At 40.3% G+C, this 22,786-nt stretch overlaps 2 pseudogenes; one reads left to right on the top strand and one right to left on the bottom strand.

Moving 5' to 3' along the window:
* The window catches only part of LOC131755465 (RNA/RNP complex-1-interacting phosphatase-like), a 313,564-nt pseudogene extending 304,195 nt beyond the window's left edge, over positions 1 to 9,369 (top strand).
* LOC131755765 (RNA/RNP complex-1-interacting phosphatase-like) overlaps positions 1 to 22,786 on the bottom strand; it is a 139,865-nt pseudogene that overhangs the window by 10,524 nt on the left and 106,555 nt on the right.

The following is a 22,786-nucleotide window of genomic DNA, read 5'->3' as shown; positions in this document are numbered from 1 at the left end:
TATTTCTTGGGTTTTCAGATGCTAAAAACCACCACCCAATGGAAGAAATTAACTCCTTGATGATCATGAGCACGTAGCCCCCAGACCTTCTGGCACCTAAGGATGGATAATGTTACCTGCCCTGTGGCCTCAACATCAACCAGTCAGAGGATTGTGCACTAGGTAATCAAATTCCCTGGGACGTCCCTCCCTCACCTGGCCTTTAAAAATGCTTTGCTGAAATCCTTTGGAGATTTCAGGGTTTTTTGGAACACGGGCCAACCCCTCTCCTTGCTCGATGCTGCAACAAACCTGTCTCTGCTCCACACTCCAACCTTTAGGTATGTTGGGCCTCACTGTGCTTCAGACACACGAACCTGCATTCGGTGACAACCTGACCAGCTTTAGCAGCATCCCCTGATAATGTGTTCGATATTCCAGTTGTAGGGCCCTGTCCCAGCCGTATGGAATCAGCAACTCTGGTGGGGCTCAGTGATCTCTGTTATAACAGGCCCTCCAGATGATTTTTCTTCACCTTAAAGTTTGGACATATCTGCATCGTCAGCTGGCCAAAGCGTCCACCAGCAGGGGAAGGGGAGCGGCGCCTGGAAAAGATCGGGACCAGCCAAGGCAAGTCCAGCAGCATGTGCCGTGGTAGTCACGGAGAACGCCTTTGCTCCACTGGTTGGCACAGACTAGTATCTGGGAGCACTGGCAGGGTTATGGAGGATGCTTTACATGTCAATGTAGAGTGACCGCTGTCCTGGTTTGCCAGGGACTTCCCCTGTGTGAGCACTTAAAATCTCATCCCGGCAAAGCCCTTAGCCCTGGGTTTGAAAAACTTAGGCAATAACATGAAATTTAGGGGAAACAGGATCTAGGTTTTGGGCAAGTCACAAGTGCTAATTAAAGCTAAGCAAGGATGGACAACATCTAGCCTTGTTTGCCCCTTTGTGGGGACGTAAATCTGATTGGGTGAAAGGACTTATTGTTAAGAAATCTTTGTGGAAACATCCCCTTCTGCTTAGTCCACTGGTTCTCAGTTCTGGCTAGACATTGGCGTCGTCTGGGGAGATTTAAAATGATTTTATTGCTCTAGGATGACCAACCGTCGGTGTGAGGGTTTGTAAAAAGTGCTTCAGATGATTCTAATGTGCAGCCAAATTTAGGTGCCACCGCTTAAGCTTTTGAACCGCGGCTACATATTTTCACCTCATCTTCCTGTGAGAATATCCAACAGTAGCTGAGGTTTGTGTTGTTTTCTTTTTCTTTTTTTCACTGTCTTATTATAAGATTTACTGTCTTAAATAAGATTGAATGTACAGAAAATCCTGCTAGTCCTTCTGGTATAGCTGGATACTTAGAATAATAGCGTTAAGATATATACCATTTAACTATTGTGACTGGCCTTTGTAAAATCAACATCTGCATTGAATTAGTAGGATCCCTTTTGAAGTTGTCATGTTGGGGAGCTATACCTCTGATCTGCTGCCATTGCTAAATATCTTATTAGGAATTGCTTTTAAAAATCTTTAGGGATTAAAACCAAGATTGCTGTATTATTTGTCCTGGGACCACAAAAACCTCACAAAGTTCCCCCGCTGTACCTTCTACCCCCATCTCTGAGCCTTGGCAACTTCTTATCTGTTCTCCATCGCCACAGTTTTGTTATTTTAAGAATAATAAGTAAACATAATCATCAATTACTTAATCTTCGGAGATTGGCCTTTAAAATTTTTCCCTCAGCATCATTCCCTTGAAGTTCATTTCAATTTTTGCCTATATTAATAATTTGTACCTTTTTGTTGCTCGGTAGTATTCTATCGTAAGATTTTATCATATCACAAATTGTTTCCACATTCATCCATTGAAAGACATTTGGGTAGTTGCCAGTTTTTGGCTATTAAAAATAAAACTGCTAGGAACATTTCTATGTAAGTTTCTGTGGGAACTTCATTAAGTTTTTGTTTCTTTTGGATAAATGCTCAAGAGTACAATTACTGCGTTGTAGGGTGAATCTACTTTTAGGATGAAAAGAGACTGTCAAGCTGTTTCTCAGAGTGGCTAAACCATTTTATTTTTCCACCAGTGATGTAATTTTTCTACGTACTCGCCAGCATTTGATATTGTCACTATACTTTAATTTTAGTTATTCTCTGATATGTCATTATGGTCTTAATTTGCATTTCCCTAATGGCTAATGATGTTGAACATCTTTTCATGTGCTTCTTTGCCATGTGTATATTCTCTTCCATGAAATGTCTGTTCCTGTCTTCTGCCTATTTTCTAGTTGGATGTTTTTAAGTTGTTTGGAGACTTCTTTGTATATTATAGATACAAGTCATTTGTCTCATATGGGATTTTCAAATATGTTTTCCCACTGTGTAATTTGAGTTTTCATCCACTTAAAAGGATCTTCTAGGAAGCATTTTTAACTCTTTGATGAGATCCAGTTTATCAGTTTTTGCTTTTATTGATCATACTTTCCGTGTCAAGTCTAAGAATTATTCACCTAGTTCTAGATGCCAAAGATTTTCTCCTTTTTTTCCCTAAAAATGTCCTGCTTTTACATTTACGATTATGATCCACTTTGATTTAGTTGTTGTGTAAGGTGTGGAGGTTTAGGTTAAGGTTCAATTTTTGTTTTTTTTGTTTGTTTGTTTTGTTTTTTATTTTGTTTTTTGTTTTTTTTGCGGTATGCGGGCCTCTCACTGTTGTGGCCTCTCCCGTTGCGGAGCACAGGCTCCGGACGCGCAGGCCTAGCGGCCATGGCTCACGGGCTTAGTTGCTCCGCGGCATGTCGGATCTTCCCGGACCAGGGCACGGACCCGTGTCTCCTGCATCCGCAGGCGGATTCTCAACCACTGCGCCACCAGGGAAGCCCTGTTTGTTTGTTTTTGTTGAGGGATATCCAACTGTGTCAGTACCATTTTTTGAAAAGTCTATTCTTTCTTGATAGCTTTTGCACTGCTGTCAAAAACAAGTTAAATGTATTTATGTCAGTCTATTTCTGGGTTCTCTATTCCATTCCATTGATCTATGTATCTACCCTCCATCATTACTGCAAAATCTTGAAATTGGGTAGGTTAATTCCTCCCATTTTAATCTTCCTTTACAAATTGTTTTAGCTATTCTTCAGCCTCTTCTTACTATATAAATCTTAGAATAAGCTTGTCTATATCCACAGAAACCTTGAGGGCATTTAAAGAGTAATTGTGTTAAGCCTCTTAACTTGGGGAGAATTGACATCTTCATTACTTTGTGTTTTCTAATCCATGAACAAGGTATGTCTCCCTATTTGTTTGGGACTTTTCAATTTTTCTTCATCAGCATTTTGTAATTTTCAGTATACAGATCCTATAAATGTCTTATTGGGCTTATATTTAAGTATTTATTTAGGTCAGTTGTAAATGGCATCACATATTTTTATTTAAGCTTCTACACATGTGTTATTAATATATAATTTGATAAAATTGTGTTGATTTTGTACTCTTAAAACATTTACAAACTAATATTATTTCTCAAGCTTTTTGTGTTTTCCTTGGCATTTTCTCCATTTAGATTTTCATCTCATCTTCAGATACAGTTTTACTTTTCCTTAATCAATATAATAGGATATATTACTATTCAACATTCAGTAGGATATATTCCTTCCTATTTTACATAGTAGGAATAGTCCTTTTTTCTTTTAAATAAACTTTTTAAAACTTTAACTTTTAAATTTATGTATTTATTTATTTTTGCTTTATTTTCTTACTAGTCCCTTCAGTAATATATTTAATAAAAGTGGTGAGAGCAGATATCGGTGCCTTGTTTCTGATCTGACAGAGAAAGCATTCAGTCTTTCACAGTTAAATATCATGTTGGTATAGGTTGTTTGTAGATCATCTCTATGAGTTTCAAACTATTCCTAGTTTGCTTGGAGTTTTTTTTCTTCTTTCTTTAAAATCATGAATGGGATTGGAGTTTGTCAAATGCTTTCTCTGCATTAATGGATAGGCTCACATGACTTTTCCCCCTTAATCTATAGGATATGGTGGATTACACTGTTTTTTTTTTTTTTTTTTGCGGTATGCGGGCCTCTCACTGTTGTGGCCTCTCCCGTTGCGGAGCACAGGCTCCGGACGCGCAGGCCTAGCGGCCATGGCTCACGGGCTTAGTCGCTCCGCGGCATGTGGGATCTTCCCGGACCAGGGCACGAACCCGTGTCTCCTGCATCGGCAGGCGGATTCTCAACCACTGCGCCACCAGGGAAGCCCGGATTACACTGTTTGATTTTCAAATACTTAACCAACTTTGCATAACTGGAATAAATACCACTTGATCATGGTATATTATTCTCTTTATATATTTCTGGATTTAATTTACTAATATTTGGCTGAGGATTTTTGCAGCCAATTCATAAAAAATATTGGTCTGTAGTTTTCTTCTTTCTATACTATCCCTGTCTGGTTTTGGTATCAAGGTAATAGTGGCTTCATAAAATTAATTAGGAACTGTTCCCTCTCCTTCTGTCTTTTATCTACTCATGTAAAATTGGTGTTAATTCTTTAAGTCTTGGGTAAAAGTGAAACATCTAAGCCTGAATATTTCTTTTGGGAGTTTTTTTTTTAAACATCTTTATTGGAGTATAACTGTTTTACAATAGTGTGTTAGTTTTTCCTTTACAACAAAGTGAATCAGTTATACATATACATATGTTCCCATATCTCTTCCCTCTTGCATCACCCTCTCTCCCACCCTCCCTATCCCACCCCTCTAGGTGGTCACAAAGCACAGAGGTGATCTCTTTTGGGAGTTTTTAAATGAAAAGTCAGTGTTTCAAATGGTTACAGGAAAATTGAGATTATCTATTTCATCTTGGCTGAGTTTTGGTAGTTTGGGGTGTAGAAGCATTGGTCCATTTCATCTACATTTTTGAATATATAGTGTAGACTTGTTCATAATAACTTGTCCCTTATTAACCTGCAGGACATGTCATGGTATCCCTGGTTGCATTTCTGATATATGTGATTTGTGCCATCTCTCTTTTTATCTTTATCAGTCTTGCTAGATGTTTATTGATTAGATTGTTTATTTCAAAGAACCAGCCTTTTGTTTCACTGATTTTCCCCTCTATTTTGATGTTTTCAGTTTCATGGATTTCTGTCTCATCTTTATTATTTCCTTCTTTCTGCTTGTTTAGTGTTTTACCTCTTCCTTTTATACTATTTTAATAGAGAAAATTAGATTATTGCTTTGAAATATTTTCTTTCCCAATTTAGTGCTATAGACTCCTCTTTCAGCATTGCTTTCACTTCATTCCACAAACTTTGATCTGTTATATCTCCATTTTCTTTTATTCTGTGCATTAAAAAATTTTCCTTGACACTGTCTTTTTTACCCATTAGCTATTTGGAATTGTGATGTTTAGTTTTCATGTGATTGAAGATTTTCCTGTTGTCTTTCTGCTATTGATTTGTAGTCTGATTCCATTATGGCTAGAGAACATACTCTCTATGATTTTAATTCTTTTAAATCTACTCATGTTTTTTTATTGCCCAGTATATGGTATATGAGTGAGTGTTCCATGGACACTTGAATATGTATTCTGTTCTTATTGAGTGTGTTCTTCAAACATCAGTTATATCCTGCTGATTGACAATGTTTTCATTTTTTCCATATCCTTGCTGATTTTTCTGATAGTTCTATAAATTGCTGTGTTGAAGTCTCAAATAATAATTGTGGATTTAAAATTTTCTCCTTTTACCTTTTTCAGTGTTTGCTTCATGTAGTTTGAAGTTCTGTTGTTTGGTGCACACACATTTAGTATCACTAGGTCATCTAGGTGGATTATTCCTGTTATCTTTATGTAATGACCCTCTGCCCCCAATAATTTCCTTTGCTCTGAAATCTACTTTATCTGATATCAATATAGCCATTCCTGCTTTTTCTGATTAACGTTCACATGATATATCATTTTCATCCTTTTACTTTGAACTACCTATATCATGATGTTTAAAGTAAGCTTCTTATAGACAGTATATAGTTGCAACATGCTTGTGATTTTTTAATCTACTCTTCCAATCTCTGTCTTTGATTTGGTTATTTGGATCATTTACAGTTAATGTAATTATTGCTATGTTAAAGATTAGGTCTACCATTTTATTTTTTGTTTTGTCTTTTACCTTAGTTTCTCAATCCTGTCTTTCTCTTATTTTGCCTTCTTGTGGGTGACTTAAACATTTTTTAGTAAGTCCATTTTAATTTAATTTATTTATAATCATTTGTGTATGCTGTTTGCATAGTTTTCTTAGTGCTTGCTTTTGGCATTACACTATACATATGTAACTTATCATAGCCTACTGGAATCCGTGTTTTATTACTTCAAGTGAAGTTTCAAAATTTTACTTCCCTTTAGGTCTCTTAATATTCCCCAGGGTTATTTTTCTGTTTTTTTTTTTTTTTTTCTGGTACGTGGGCCTCTCACTGTTGTGGCTTCTCCCATTGTGGAGCACAGGCTCTGGACACGCAGGCTTAGCGGTCATGGCTCATGGGCCCAGCCGCTCGCCGGCATGTGGGATCTTCCCAGACCGGGGCACGAACCCGTATCCCCTGCATCTGCAGGCAGACTCTCAACCACTGCGCCACCAGGAAAGCCCCCTGGCAGGCGGATTCTTAACCACTGTGCCACCAGGGAAGTCCCTGGATTTCAGCTTTGAACTGCTCTCTCTGGGAAAGATTTGCTCTTTGTACAGTTATTCTAACAGTTCATCCACTCCTCAGTATTCAATAGGAGCCGTGGACATTGCTTAGAAAGACAAAACTTCATTGAAGACCTTCAGAATGGTCCCATCAGAAAGTAAGTTGCATATTATATGTGATATTTGTGGTTAGGAAGATCTATTCTTATATCATTTAAGTTGCACATATCCCTTCTTCTTGTACCTTGTTTACTTGCTCGAGGAAACCTAAACAAATAGGAATGGGGGGGCGGATGGAATTGTTACTTTCACGGGCCAAAATATAGTCCTAAATTGGCTACTGAATTTGCAGACCAGTAATATTTTGTGGAAACATGCTGTTTGAGGAATCGGGATTCCAGTGTATCCAGAACAAGTGGCTTTGAAGACTCAGAGCATATGATGGAACCAGTTCACACAGCTAATAAGTCTGTTAACCAAGGACCGAAGTATAACCTACATCAGACCCCAGGTTACCCAACATCTCGGCATTTCCATACCCAGACCCAAGATTTGCAGCAATCAGAAAGGTATCTCTGCTTTCCCTTTTTCTAGAATTGAAATAGAAATTAATACTATAAATTAGTGCAAACACATTATACTGTGAAGAACTGATGTTTTCTTGCTGATCAGTGTCAACCAGGAGGTATTGTATGTTCCATAGTTTGCATTTAGGGCTGGAAAATCAAGTATAGGAGGGGGAATAGGTGATTTTTCAGAGGCAGTTGGGAAGAGGACTTAGAAATTTTCATTGATTCTTAAACTTAGTTTAAACCAATAATTTGATGTGAGTGTCAGAAAGGATCTTACATTCTTAGGCTGCATTAATAGTGGTATAGTCTTCAGAATAAAGAAGGTTGCTTTATTTAAAGAGTAAATACAAATTATAGGGAAAATGGTAAAATTCCAGTAGAGAAACTTGCAAAGGGGTTGAACACATAAATCACAAACATACTTTTACTTGGGAAACAGGAAAAACCTCAATACAATTAAAACAACAACAGTGTTTGCTATTTGGCTATTAATTTAGCAAGCGTTTGACAAGGTAGTCCAGTGTATTGATTGTCCGGCTGGACCTGGGTGTGCTTCCTGGCTCTGCTGTTCACCCTGTACGTGATCTTGAGTAAGATCTCTAAATTCCTATTTTCTTACCAGTTAGATGGAAATGTTAATAATATTATAAGTAAAATTTTAATAACATATACCTTGGGATTGTTGTTGATTATTACATGAGTTAATAAAGTACTTTAGCACATTGTAAACTTTCAGTTTTCAAAAAGATGTTTGGCATTTTTAGCAGATGTAAACATTTCAAAAAGGTGTTGCTTGTGTTGCCAGGGGCGCTGAAAAATGATATAGCCCTTTTGAAACATAACTGTAATAGCCATAAAAATGTTCATACCTAGTAATTCCGCCATGAGGTTACAGAAATACTTAAAAATATGGAAAAATCTACATGCATTTAATCATTCAGCACATTCCTCAAACTCCCTACTATGTATCAGACCCTGGACTAGGGGCTTCGGATACAGTTGTATATGTTCTGGGATGTTAATCCCAGCATTTTTTACAGTAGTGGAAAAATTGGTAGCAGTTTGCATTTCTAACGATGAAGAATAGCTAAGTAAATTATTATATCCATAGTATGATATTTTATAAAGCCATTGAAAATGATAGCTTACTTATTATGATAAGTGAAAATAATAGGTTATGATTCAGCAGTCTAAAAAAGATGCTAGGGGGAAAAAGACCAAAAGTAAATATTAACCAGTTTACTTAGATTAAGTGGGATTGAGGGGTTTTGGGGGGTGTTTACTTTTCTCAGATTTCCAAATTTTCTTTTGTATGATTATATAAGATTTACTGATGTTGCTTTTGAAACAATTAAATTTTAACTTTCCAAGTTTGTTGCATGTGCCATGGTTAGAATTTCTACATGTTATAATTAATTTATATATGTATTTAGTTACAAAGTGAAAGTAGGCTCCTGGTTTCAAAAATAAATAGCTTATTCTGTTTCATGTCAACCTTGCCACACTTGGAGAGAATGTATCTGATTAGAATAGTATATGCGCATTTATCTCTATAGGGAAAGGTGGAAAGGCTTCTGGGAACCTACAGTGTGCCCAGGCATTGTGGTGGGTAATTGAAGTATATCATCTTAATTTACCTTCAAAACAATCCATGAAGATGGAAGGTATTATTAGCTCTATTTTATAAAGAACTACAAAATCCAAAAGCTAAGCAATTTTATCTGCTAAAATCACACAGGTAGAAAACAGTAGAACCAGAGTATCTATGTATAATTTTATAAAACTTGTTATGTATATTGATGAAAACGAATAATGGTGTATTCCTTTTGTTTAAGAAAATTTTCACAGAATCAGAACATTTACCAGAGAGGCCATGTTCCTCCTCCTGGTCCCCACGGATAGGACCATTTACACAGGAGGTACTCTTGGAATGTAAAGCCAAATGCCAGTCAAGCAGCGCAGAACAGAAGGTGGTATCCTGGCGGTTACTACAGACTACCCTATCCGACCTCTTATAGATGGACCAAGTGACACAAGCCTACTGTGGAAATCTATCTAGAGACAGAACAGGACTGAAGACAGCCAGAGTGACTTTTTATAAGATCAGGTCAAATGAGGTTTATAATCTCTTTTAGTGCTCCCTTATGTGTTCGAGCTTAAGGAAAAATTATGTTGATACTTAGCTCCACTGATAAATTTGCAGTATTTACAACAGTGAAGGAAATAATCTGTCATTCCTGTCTTAAATTTTTTTAAAGGAGGATGATATTTTAGAACTGATGAAAAGTAATAAAGAGCATCCTTTGTAAATTATTTTTTAAAATTCTATCTTCCTCTTCTGGTGTATTTCCTTCTGAATAGACTTGTAATGTTAGTGTTGTGTGTGCAGAAAATTTTTAGTGTTTTTGTCATGTTCTGTTATTACCCAATCATCAGGGTATCTTCACCCCTCCCAAAAAAACTGTTCAAGATTTCTATTAAAATCTACCTAGGAGATAATCTCTTTAGAACCTAATCACTATTTGTAATTAGTTGTAGTATTTTTCTGATTAGACATTTGTTTCTTTCTTTTGGCAGCCTATTGTTGGATTTGACCAATTTCCTTTCACTGAGTTGTCAGATATGCCATCTAACACTGGATAAACTTTTAGGGATTGATTGTCAATTGAGGAGAGACCAATTGACAAACGTAAATGCTCAATGCTGGGTAATTTACCTGGCAGGGTAATTGTTACCAACTGGGTGGAGCTACTCAGAAAACTTGAAAACTTCTGTTGACTATAAAAGTTGCTTGATGAACAGAATAGGGTGCGACATTTGAAGCCTGGAATATCTGGGGAGACCTGCATGGCTCCTCGTGTTGTTGCTTCTTTGGTGAACGTAACCTGCAGCAGTCTTTTTCCACTTGCCTCTCACAGCGGAATGGTGCCTTGACCTTGACTTTTTCTAAGTTGCCCCTTCTGCTAGTTTACCTCTGGAACACACAGCTGGATCACGTGGGAGCTGTTCATTATTTTTAGTTGCAGAGGAAGCCAGAAACCTTTGTTTGCTCAAGAAAGGGTCTAACTGTCATGACATCATAAGCCTTGGTAAATATTTGATGAATACTTGGGCAAGTTGGCTTCATTGTTTAAGTCTCTGATTTTGAAGCGTTGTATCATGGAAAGTCTGATACTGCATATGATAGTTGTTTTCTCTGTTCTGTGTTATAAATGAACATCCTGCGGAACCTGACCCTGAGGAAGTGCTCTAACTCAGCTACTCCCTGGTCTGTGTCTGATGAGCTCAGTCAGGTTGCTACCTCTCATCTAGGTGGTGGCTCAGAAAGTTTTTTTCTGCCCGCCACATTTAACAGAGATACAAGAGTTCTTCTTGCCAAAAGGCTGCTCTGTGGAATTGTTCCTTCACATACATTGTGAACTCTCCCTTGGAAAGATACTGGAGCAGCAAGACAACTGGTGAGGCAAAAAAAAAAAAGTGCCACCAGGGACAGGCATGGGAGTCCAGCTAATCGAATAGTTTTAAGGAGTTCCTTGGCAAGCAGTTTCTGAGGAGGACTTTGCCAGCACAAGTGTCATCTTAAGCACTGTCACCTTTGAAAACCTTCTTTGATCGTGTTGTCCTCTCTGTCCCCATCCCATTTCATTTATCAACACAGCTTATTGAAAACCAGTCTCCGTTTGCCATCTCGTGTCTCATTTGCTCTTCAGCACACTGTGTTTCTGGCTTCTGCTCACGTCACACCACTGAAAGTCCTCTGGCTAAAGGGACGAGCAACCTTTGTGAAAGGTCTTTAGTGGTCTGTCTAAGCTTTTAAATTGTTTATTTTTATTTAAAAAAACCACAGGTTAAGTATTGGGTTGGCCCAAAAGTTTGTTTGGGTTTTTCTGCAGGATGCTACGGAAAACCCAAACGAACTTTTGGGCCAACCCAATAGTTTAAAATTCAAATAGTTCTACCGAGATTTCTGTGAAAAAGAGTAGTCTTCCCATCAGCACCCCTGCCCTATCCCCTGATTGTCACTCCCCAGGGCAATCACTTTAAGTAGTTTTGCATTATTTTCTACCCAAAGGCAACCACTTTAAGTATTTTAGCATTATTTTCTAATTTTTGCCTCCATATTTAAATACTAGGCTTATATTACCACGTCTTGATTTCTCAGTTTCTGATACTATCTATTGACTTCCTACCGTGGAAGATGAGAATTTAGCTCTTTCCCATCATCTGTCCACGTACACACTTCTGTTCCCCTCATCTTTTCAGGATAGTTATTTCCCAACTTTTGGTGAAATCAGTATTCTAAGTTTATGTTATTTGCTAGGTAAGTATCATTCACCTCTGAACCATCGTGTACGAGTATGTCTCCATTCTTTACAACGTTTTGTCCCCTTCAGTCTTGTTTGCGTCTTTTCCTCTGAACCTATCACTAATTCATCCTCCAAACCTCTAACACCACTGTCACATTTCTCAGTGTGGATAGGGTAAACACATCCGATTCTTTTTTGTTTGAAATCTTTCCTGGATTGATTGGACTTGTTCTTGACCTGTTCTAGGTAGGGCACTGTTTTCAGTTTGCCAGGGCTGCCATAAAAAAGTACCACAGACTGGGTGGCTTACATAACAGATGTTTATTTTCTCACAGTACTGGAGGCCAGAAGTCCAAGATCAAGGTGTTGGCAGGGCTGGTTTCTTCTGAGGCCTCTCTCCTTGGCTTGTAAATGGCCATCTTCTCCCTTGGTCTTCACATGGTCTTCCCTCTGTGTCTACGTGCAGATTTCCTTTCCTTATAAGGATACCAGTCATAGTGGATTAGTGCCCACCCTAATGACCTCATCTAAACTTACCTCTTTAAAGATGCCATCTCCAAGTACGGTCACATTCTGAAGTCCAGGTGGTTAGGATAACTTCAACATATGACTTCTGCAGGAGCACAGCTCAACATGTGACAGGCACGTCGGTGGTTTTCTACACCTGAGCCGTAGCTCTTGCCCTGAGATTTCTCTTTGCCTTCACCCTGCTCCTTTCTTATGCCCCTCTTCTGTGTCCTGGATCCACAGCAGCTGCATTCATGGTTTACTTCCCTGTTTGGTGGAGCATATCCTTCCATGGTTTCCCAAGGATTAATGGGATGTAAATTTTTTGAGGCTTTTGCATGTCTGAAATGGGTTTATTTTATTCTTCCACTGCACTGATAGTTTGATAGACTGTACAATTGTAGGTAAGCACTTTAAAATGCATTTATTCATTGTTTTCCAGAGTTCATTGTTGCCGTTTGAAGCCTTGTGCTATTCCGATTCCAGAACTTTTATTTGTGACCTGTAATTTTTCTTTCTGCAACTTTAGGATCTCTGTTTCAGGTGTCCTGAAAGTTCATGATATGACTTAGCGTGGGTATTTTTTAAATTCATAATGCTAGATATTAAGGGAGGTCTTCCAGTCTGGCAGGCTATGTGCATCAGTTCTGGGAAATTTTCTTTTCGCTTTATCTTTTCTATTTTCTTTTTGGGGAACTTCTACTGGTGGACTATTGGATTTTCTGAAATGTACCTCTAAGTTAAGTATATTTTTTTCTTCTATTTTCCAGTGTTAATCTTTCCTTTCTTTTTTTTAAATCCCAAGAATTTTCTCAGCTTTATTTCCACCCTTCTGTTGATTGTTTAGGTTTTCTGCTACATATTATATACGTATTTCTTCTGCTGTATATTTTTAAAAATAAATTTATGTATTTATTTAATTTGGGCTGCATTGGATCTTTGTTGCTGCACGCGGGCTTTCTCTAGTTGCAGGGAGCGGGGGCTCCTCCTCGTTGCACCACGTGGGCTTCTCATTGTGGTGGCTTCTCTTGTTGCCGAGCATGGGCTCTAGGGCACGAGGGCCTCAGTAGTTGTGGCCCATGGGCTCAGTAGTTGTGGCTCGTGGGCTCTAGAGCGCAGGCTCAATAGTTGTGGTGCACGGGCTTAGTTGCTCCACGGCATGTGGGATCTTCCCGGACCAGAGCTCAAACCCATGTCTCCTGCATTGGCAGGTGGATTCTTAACCACTTGCCACCAGGGAAGCCCCCTGCTATATGTTTTTAATCCCCAAGAGCTAGCTCTTCTTTTCGCAATGTTTTTTTCCCAGGCATTTCATTCTTTTATTGTTTTAAATGAATGCATTATCTTGTCTCTCTCTAAAGTTATCAATTTTTAAGTTTCTTTTGTTCCTGTCAGCTGTTTTTGTGTTGTCCTGTTTGTTGATGCCTTTCTCTCCTTTTAGATGTGATCTTGAAATATCTGGTGATCTTTGCCTGTCATTTAGTACTTAAGATTGAGGCACTCAGGGCTGATGGAAGTGTATGGTAGACTTGTAGTAAGGTGCTCAGTCACCTTGACTTTTTTGTTTAGTTTCCCCTTGCTGCACACAATTAGGTTTTATTTTTCTCCATTCTGAGAGTTAATATCTTTGACATTGTTATTGCTCTCTCTCTCTCTCTCTCTCTCTCTCTCTCTCTGTTTGTGTGTGTGTGTCTACCATTCATCATCCCTCCCATTCTCTTGTGTTCTTAATGTTTAGGTGTCTTATCTTCTTGGTAGGGTTTGAGTAAAGCGTAGAGATATAGGCATGAGTTCAGTCTAGCCAGTGTAATGAGACTTTGCCAATTAAATTGGTTTTGGGTTTAACCTCAGTCTGGTAAGCTTGATTTTTATGCATCATGTCTCAGGAGTGCAGGCCATTCAGTGCCCTAAGTCATGATTTGGACCCACAAAATCAACTACAAACACTCCTGCTCTGGAGGTAGGCCCTATCTAGATCCTGTCTGAACCACCTTTCTAATGTAATTCTAAAAACTGCCCCAGAATTATGTCCTAAAACAAGCTCATTAATGTTATTCCCCTGTTGGAAATCTTTAATGGCTTACGGCCTTCAGAATCCATTTCCAACTCCTTGTCAGGGCCCTGTGTGATCTGACTCCCAGCTGAGTTTTCAAAGCCTCTGCCGTGTTCCACTCCATGCTTCAGTGTGCCGGCCATTTCTTGACCACAACATTATACATGTTTATGCCGCAGTATCTTTCTCTTTCAGGTTGTTCCCTTGGCTACAATGGCTCTCCTATAGCCTCTGTGAACAAATCATTCTTGAAGCCCCCTCTCCTCAGTAAAGCCTTCTCTCCCAACCCTACCCCCCTACTGAATTACTCCTTTTTCTACAAGGTACCGTGTATCACTATTTAGCATTTATTTCATTCATAGCTCCTCTTATGTGAAACACAGCTTCTAAGAATGGTCTCAGATTCCCTCAACCTCCTCCCCCTCCCTGAAGGTGCCATCTGCCCCCTGGACCACACTCCCCTGTTTTGCCTTTGCCAGCAAACCTAATTAGCACTCTCTGAGCTGACTAGAGCCCAGGTGAAACTCCGGGCCTCCATACCAAGCCCTCTCCATTCTCAGCCATCCCTCCATGTTAGAGTTGGAGGAGATGCTACATATCAGGCCACAACTCTGGCTTTCTGAGCTGCTAGAGAAGGGTGAGATGATGAACAGAAGTGTAGAGGAGTTGTCTCCCATGGAAGGAGCCTTGATTGATTAATGAAATGCATAAGACAGGAGGAAGCCTTGCAGCAAATTCCCGCTTCTTTCTCCCTTCTGTGGATTACTCTCAGGAATGGTTTTTCCTTTCAAGCCTCCCAAAGAAAGTCCAGCTTGCTGAGTGAACATATATACCAAACAACCTGTGTGTCTTTTTGTGTCATTGTGAAGCCTGTTCCTCACCCTCACAACTCTGTTTTTACATACAACCCCCCCAAAATACCAGCATTTTAATCCTTGCCTCAGGCTCTGCATTCTGGAAGACCTCTGCAAGACAAATGTAACACATTTAAAATTCATAAATGTAGGGACATCCCTGGTGGCGCAGGGTTTGAGACTCCGCCTGCTGATGCAGGGGACATGGGTTCGTGCCCCGGTCCGGGAACATCCAACATGCCGTGGATCGGCTGGGCCTGTGAGCCATGGCCACTGAGCCTGTGCGTCCGGAACCTGTGCTCCGTGACGGGAGAGGCCACAACAGTGAGAGGCCCGCATACCACAAAAAAAAGAAAAGAAAAAAAAAGTAAAAAATATTGAAAGATTTTCAATCAATCTAATCTGCCTAATCAACCTTCGAAAATATTCTATCAACTTATACTCCACTCACAATGAAACATTTATTGGGTTTCCATTAGGTGCCTGGTATCATTCTGGAGGTTGACAGTATGTATTTACATTTTACACAATACCAAAAAAAGCCTGAGAGAGATAAGAGTGGAGCTCAAGTATAACATTTGCTCACAGTATCAGGCATAGTGATCTGTACCCGTGAGAAAAACTGTGAATCCTGCCTCAAATGGAACAGCAAAGAACAGCATGTCCTACAGTAGGTCTGAAGGTATAATAGCATACTAAATTCCATTGTTATTTATAATAGGAAATGTTTTTTGTTAGTTTTACTTTTTAGTTTCTAATTTCTGAAAGTATCTTACATACACGGTTAGTAACCTTCACAACCGTTTGAGCTGGGTAAACGGAGTCAGGAAGGTCACAATTATTGAATGAATGAATGAATGAATGAATGAGTAAAAAGATCACTAGCTTTAGTGTATCTGGGACAGTCATAGTCTAACCAAGTTTCAATCCACAAGCATTTATTTACAATTCTGAAAACTTCCACATAATTACAAATGGGAAAATATTAGTAAATTACTATTTGGATAAAGAAAAGATACATGCTAGCTCAACAAACTTACAATTAGCCACATTCAAGTTGGTGCTAAGTCATATAATATTCTTTTGCAATTTATGAAAAATATCCAATAGGCATGTAATGGTCAAAAAGTACAAATGATACAAATATCTACACAAATGACAATGTACAAATTGTGACATAAATCTATCAGAAACTAGAAAATCTGTGTTGGTCTTATAGTTCCAGCTTGCTAAAAGATACAGGCTTTGGGTGGGAACACAAAAAAATCCAGGCCTGGCCATAACAGGGTTTCCAGAAAGTATGGGAACTAGCATAGAGTAGGCGTCTGGATGGGAGTGGGTCCAACATGAGATATAACAATGCCTTCATGGGTATGTAGTATGCTGGGATGGAAAATATAGGAGCAAAGGATATTTGGAGAATCAGACTGGTAAGTATTTGACACTAACAAAATCGACCAGTATCTGATACGGCATCAGGACACATGCAAGGGTTTGAGGGATTCCAGTATTTAATTAAATCAAAATGTGACAATGGGAAGAATTAAGGACAGCCTCAGGGGTAGATGAACTGGCTATGTTACACCAAGCCAGGCCTCGGTTAACTTGATGGGTTCAAAATGCAGGAAGTGGGTATACCGGACAAGACAATACCCTAACTATAAGAATAAAGGTTTAGGTCAGGGTAGAGCTTGATGTTCCTAAGTGTTGAAATAGAGCTCTTTAGTTTCTTCCTCCTACATGTAAGATTCTTTTAGAGGTTAAGATGAGGCTGAGCCTGCAAGCTAAAGTTAAATGGCTGGAACTAGGGAGAGAAAATAGGTTACATAGGCTTGGAACCAAGGAAAGCCTAACTAAGGGTTTGCCTACATCGAATTGAATGTTGGAACTCAGTATTTTAATAGGCAAACATTTGAGTGATACCAAAATTTGTCATACCACACTTGCCCCAATCTCACACCACCCACCCTAACCTGCAGTAGCTATGGGTCCCTTGATGTCCATGGAAATATAGAGAAAAGAGACACTGATCTGGCTTGCAGGTATTTAGTAAGTTGTTAGCCTCAGGTCACATAGTAGTATCATGTAAATAGGCCTTCTGAAGTAGGAAGCTTAGGGGAAAAACCCTGAGAAAAACTTAAAAGCTTAAGCCACATCTCTATACTACAACACCTTTCACAATTTCTTCTCAGAGAAGCATCATCCCCATCAGGGAAAAAACTCATATCTCATAATAGGAAAAACAGGCCTAAAAATTAAATGTGTGTCTTTGGAGGTCCCATCTATGGGATATCTTCCTGGTACTGGAAAAGTCCCCAGAAAGATCGATCTTTGCACCCCTGAAAGCTGACCACCAAGGAAAATGACTAGATCCATAGATTTCCTCCCTCAAACCAGCTTACCTCACATATAAATCATTAGCAACTCAGCCCTTACTGACACTATCACAGTCACAAGCGTGGTGAGGGAGAAAAGCACTAACCAGGGCAACTAAAACAGAGGCAATCCACGCCAAGTTGGGCTGATGGCACATATCAGCTCCTTACGCTTGGGTGCATAATGCGACTCACCACAATGCCTTTTTCACAGACCCTCTTTACAGTTTCTCCACAAAATCCAACAGGTCAAGTTAGTTCATGATGCGTCAAGATAAACCATCATCAAGAGAAAAACATGCAATATGTCTTACAATGTTGGAGTCCTTAAAAATATGACAAGGAAATAACCCTGTAGACAAAACCAGAGCATTTAGAAAAATCTGTATTTTACAAACATCCCAGTGAATGCTATAAATAAGGTAATATGACATAAAACAAAATGAAAAATATATGTAAGACTGTTCTCTTTAGTGTACAGAATTCACGGCAGTTGCTGCACTATCGAGCTACTTAAATATATCTATAACTGTCTGTTCCGGTAATACAAAATGAGGCCAAAGTGTGTCAACTTGTTTCCTACAGAAAACAAAAAATCTACATGAATCTCTTTTCTCCTGTGCCCTTTCACCTTACCTGCTCCCAATTCTCCACAAATGTCCTCTTCTTTCTCTAATTATTCTCCTCTTCATTTTGTTTGGCCTTGCACCCAAGCATGCAAGACGGAGAATCCTAGAGGTCTGAGATTCTAGAGTGGCTGTTTGCAAGGGGTAGGAGATTACCGTAACTGCCACACTGTATATACTTCTGTGCAAAGAAAAAGGGACAGTATTTAGAATGTCTCTCACACATAAAAGAGCTGGATGGCAGGATACTTGTGTGGCCCAAGGAACTGGAGGTAGCAAATTATGGGCAAAAGAATTGCAACCAAAGGCTGGAAGAGGAAAGGTTTGCAACCAGCTCTGTTTCCTTGCTCTCTGGTATTTGCTTCCAACGCGCTGAGTGTATTTTGTGAAGCATCAAGCACTGAAAAGAAGACTCCTGCTGCTGGAAGTTGACAGGAAGTAACATCCATGAAGGTAAGAATGCAAGATCTAGGCTTGTCCTAGAAACAATGCCCATAATGAAAAAAAAAAAAAAAAAAGCAGAAGAGAAATGTAAGTCGCAAGTCCCACCGGGCCCAGCCTAGCCCAGCCCAAGGAAGGTAGGAGTCAAGGAGATGAAACTAAAAGAGCCTTGGACCACAACATTCTCCACAAGGTACACTCAACAAACTTCACCCTACTCTTTAACCAAGTTACAGAAAGAGCTTCTTCATCCCTACTTTTGCTCCTTAAAAACTGCTCTAAGTTCACTAATTAGACAGATATGATTTCAGAACAACTGTAATAGTTCAAAGTTGATGGCTCTTTCCTTCCTAAGGATATTAATGATATATATATATATATATATATATATATATCTAAGTATATGATACATAAAATATAATACTCTGTAGAATATAAGTAACTGTTAATTATATCAATGAACGTCTGTAAGAAATGTTGCAATGATTTCCCTAATGTTAAGAGCCTGGGGGAGGTAAACTTGTCTTCTAGGATTTCCTCCCCGGAGCTCAGAAATTTAGGTGTTGTTATAGCTCTCCTACACTCTCTTCACCCAATCCTGCCTTCCTGTTGGGGATCGGACCTCCCTATTGGCTATCTCATACCTGTAAACTGCCTGCTTTGTGACATCCCTCTCCTACCAAACCTACTACCACTTGGTAGAGTCTTGGGGTTTCCGTGGAGTTGTTTGTAAATAAATTTGGATCATCACAAGTGACCAGTGACCAGTAACCAGTGACCTTTGTACTGGACACATGCGCCGTTCAGCTGCAGCCACTCAGACGTCCTCTAGTGTTGTCTCCTCATCCCTTGTATCTGCAGTTGATGTTTCCTCTTCTTCTCTGACCATGTCAGGTGAGAAAAGAAACTTTTGAAAGGTTTTCATTACATTTATTTTGCCCCTACATTTAGTAGTGGATTCAAAATAGCATGGAATAATGAGGGAAAGTATTGAACTAGAAGTCTGGAGACCTAAGTTCAGTTTTGATTTTGACATTTACTATCTGTGTGACTTTGGACAAATCACTGACTGTCTCACAAAGCGTGTTTTTTTTTTTCCTTATCTGTTACATTAGAGAATAAAAAGTCAGGGAACAAAGTCAAGGCAGAAGAGAAGCCAACAATTCCCAAGACGAAGCAAAAGAAACACCAAACTGAGCTTACCCAAGAGAAGTTTAAAAAGCCTCGAACCTCCCTAGGCATGCGCATGCTGGAGTCTGTGACAGTTTTTCACGCACTGGGGAAGAAGAATGATAAGAAAACTGGGCTCTCTTCCTGTCGGGTCTTGGGAAATTCAATCAACCCTAAAGACCGCCAGCCACCCCCAGCGATCCAGCCATGGCGGCATACCCCACGTGAGGGTCAGGGTCCTGAGAAAACTCAAGGCCAAGCCCAGAAACCAGACAGCAGTGCTGAAAAAGAGTGTCCATCTCCATCGCAGTATGAGCTGCCTCCTCCTGGGAAGGTCAACTGGATGCCTCTGCCTTTTTCTGCCTGGGACAAGCCTCAAGCTCGACCTGCTCCTCGGAGGCCACAGTCTCTGGCCTCACATCGGCCTGCTGTGGCTGACCGTGCCCAGCCTGCTGCTACTAACCCAGCTCAACCTGCTGCAGTGAGTTCACCCCAGCCACCTCCTGCCTCTTTGCCAGGTCCCGCCAAACCAGCTCAGCCAACTGCGACCAACCCAACCCAAGCGGGTTGGACCGACCATACCCAGCCTAGTGTCCGTCCGTCTGCTGCTCCGAGGCCTGCACCGTACAAAACTTCACCTTCCACTTCTCTAAGCGGGAGCCTGTTCCCCCTGCTCTGACTAAGCGCCAGTCCCCACCGGAGCTCCAAACCCCATTTCTATTCCAAGACTTCAGGAAGCACCAAATTCAATGGAGGCAACCCAATGTTCCTGAGCCAGTAATGTCAACGCCCATCGAACAAGAGCAGAGGCCAGAGCGGGAGGCCATGAAGAGGCGGCTCAACAAGAACGTGAGAATGCTGCCAAATACACCTCTCTGGGGAAACTGATGTTTTTCATTGAGAAGGAAAAAGAAATGGAAATTGCTGACTACTACGGATACGTACAGTAAGAGCTGCTAGGATTGTTGGTGACACCTTGGGTACCAGCTGTTCTTCCATATATAGATAAGATAGGTATAAATTTCTCTATTTATTTTGATATATTTAAAAACAATAAAACTGAAGAAATAAATGTAATAGGATTAATAGATGAGTAATAAACCTTTTGAATTTTGAGATGCTGCTAACTGTGACGTGTATGTTTTTGATGGGGTTGGAATCAAAGTCTGCATGTGAAAAGAAGGACTGAAAGTTGGATGGGAGAAGGAAGGAAACGGGAGGAAAGGGGTGAAAACTGAGGAAAGAGGAAGGAACTTGGCCCAGGGCTAGGAAGGCCAAAAGAGATTTATGGATTTATGAAAGGAAGCAGGAGTGAGGATGAAATGGCAGAAGTAAAAAGCAGGGCCAGAGGTCAGGGTTGAAAGAACAAAATTTGAGTAGAGTTGAAGATGACAGAAGATGAGTCTAGGTTTCCTAGGAGAAACAGAAAAAGTCTTTGGGGGAGGTTGGCCTTAAGTCTCACAACCACCAGATAGGTATGTATGGAAAGAAGAGGTTCAGGACACATCTCTGAAAGGTTTGAGTTGCCTTATGCAGGTGTGACCATAGTGGGGGAATAGGGAAATCTACCAGAGAAGTGGCTCGGGCTCCGAGTTATCCTAGGGGCAGCTGACGACAGGGGCAGAGCCAAGGGAACTGCTGCATCAGGAGGCCCACCAGTAGGGCCTGGTATGTACATCACCATGTACTCAACACCTAAGCACCAGGGCAGCCAATGCACTACTCAGTTAATCCTGGCAACAACAGGCAAGGTCAGTATTCCTGTGCCACTTCACTTAGAGAGGTGCAGCAGAGGGCTGAGGTCACATCGCATGTGGAGGTACAAGGCCTCAGTTGGAGGCCCAAATGCCTCCGAAGTCCTCAGTATTTGCAAGTGCCCGCAGGTGGCCAACTTGGCTTTCAGAGCACAGCATCCTGAGGTTACTGGTGGATGAGATTAAACTTCTGGACTGGCCTAAATATTAAGTTGAGGGGCTTCCTCCATGGACCAGGGCACGTGCTGCCTTCTGTAAACATCACCATCAGCTGAAACGCACGAGAAAAATGCGAGGGAAGCGGCCACTCTCACGGGTGAGAGTGGTGGGGGCACACACACTGGGCAGCCGCTCCAACAGCCACAGGACGCAGGCGCCCAGCGCTTCAGGGGCTCCCTGGGAGGCCTCATGGGGAAGCTCGAGGGACTGAGGATGGGAGAGAGCGGCAGGGGTGGGCGTCAAAAGGAATGCAGTGGGGAGAAGGGAGAGATGGAGACAGTGGATAGTGACTATGGGAAATCTGGCAATTTTCATTTTCAAAATTATTTTTCTGACATGTCATTCACATGCCATAAAATTCACCTTCTGAAACTGCAAACTCAGTGTCAGTTCGTACATTCACAAGCCTATGCAACCATCAGCGTCATCTAACCCATCACGTTTTCATCACCCTAAAAAGAAGCCCCTGTAACCATCAGCAGGCCCTCTTCATCCCCTCCTCCTTCAGTCCCTGCAACCATTCATTTGCTTTCTGTCACTACGGTTTTGCCTTTTCTGGACATTTCATGAAATAATACACATATGACCACTGTGTTTGGCTTCTTTCAATTAGCATAATGTTTTCAAGTTCGTCCATGTCGTAGCATGTGTCAGTACTTCATTCCTTTTCATGACTGTATATTTCACATACACACCCCATTTAAAAAATCCATTCCTGCACTGATGGGCATTTGGGCTTTTTTTCCCTAATAATCTCCATTTGTTGAGAGTTTATTCTGTGCCAGGCAGCACCAGGCTAAGTTACTGACCTTATTTCACAGATAAAGAGGCTTGGAGAGTGTGAAGAGTGCCCAGGATTAAGAGCTAGCAATTTGGGGAACTGGGGTTTGAACTCAGCGAACTTCAGAGGTAACAGATTCACATGACAGAACATTAGAAAAGGTACATACACAAGACAATTCAATGAAAAGTCACCCTTTTTCCCACTTTCCCCAGACACACGTTTCCCTCCTCAGAGACATCTGCTTTTGTCGTGCTGTGGATCCTTCCAGAGAAATATTTATACCCCAACATGTATGTATCACAATTGATTGACTAATCTGTCCCACTGATTTTAAATGTCACTTTTATGGTATAATAGATTCTTACACCTATTTATATTACTCTTTTCAGAGCTGTCCTATTTTTGCCTGTTTTATGTTTGCCATTTCTATAAAATTCTTTTTATCTTCTTTTTGATTAAATT

This window comes from Kogia breviceps, chromosome 4 (assembly GCF_026419965.1).
Source record: "Kogia breviceps isolate mKogBre1 chromosome 4, mKogBre1 haplotype 1, whole genome shotgun sequence".
Taxonomy (NCBI): domain Eukaryota; kingdom Metazoa; phylum Chordata; class Mammalia; order Artiodactyla; family Physeteridae; genus Kogia; species Kogia breviceps.
Note: the sequence above shows the minus strand (reverse complement) of the source record. Positions and strands in the feature narration are given on the sequence as shown.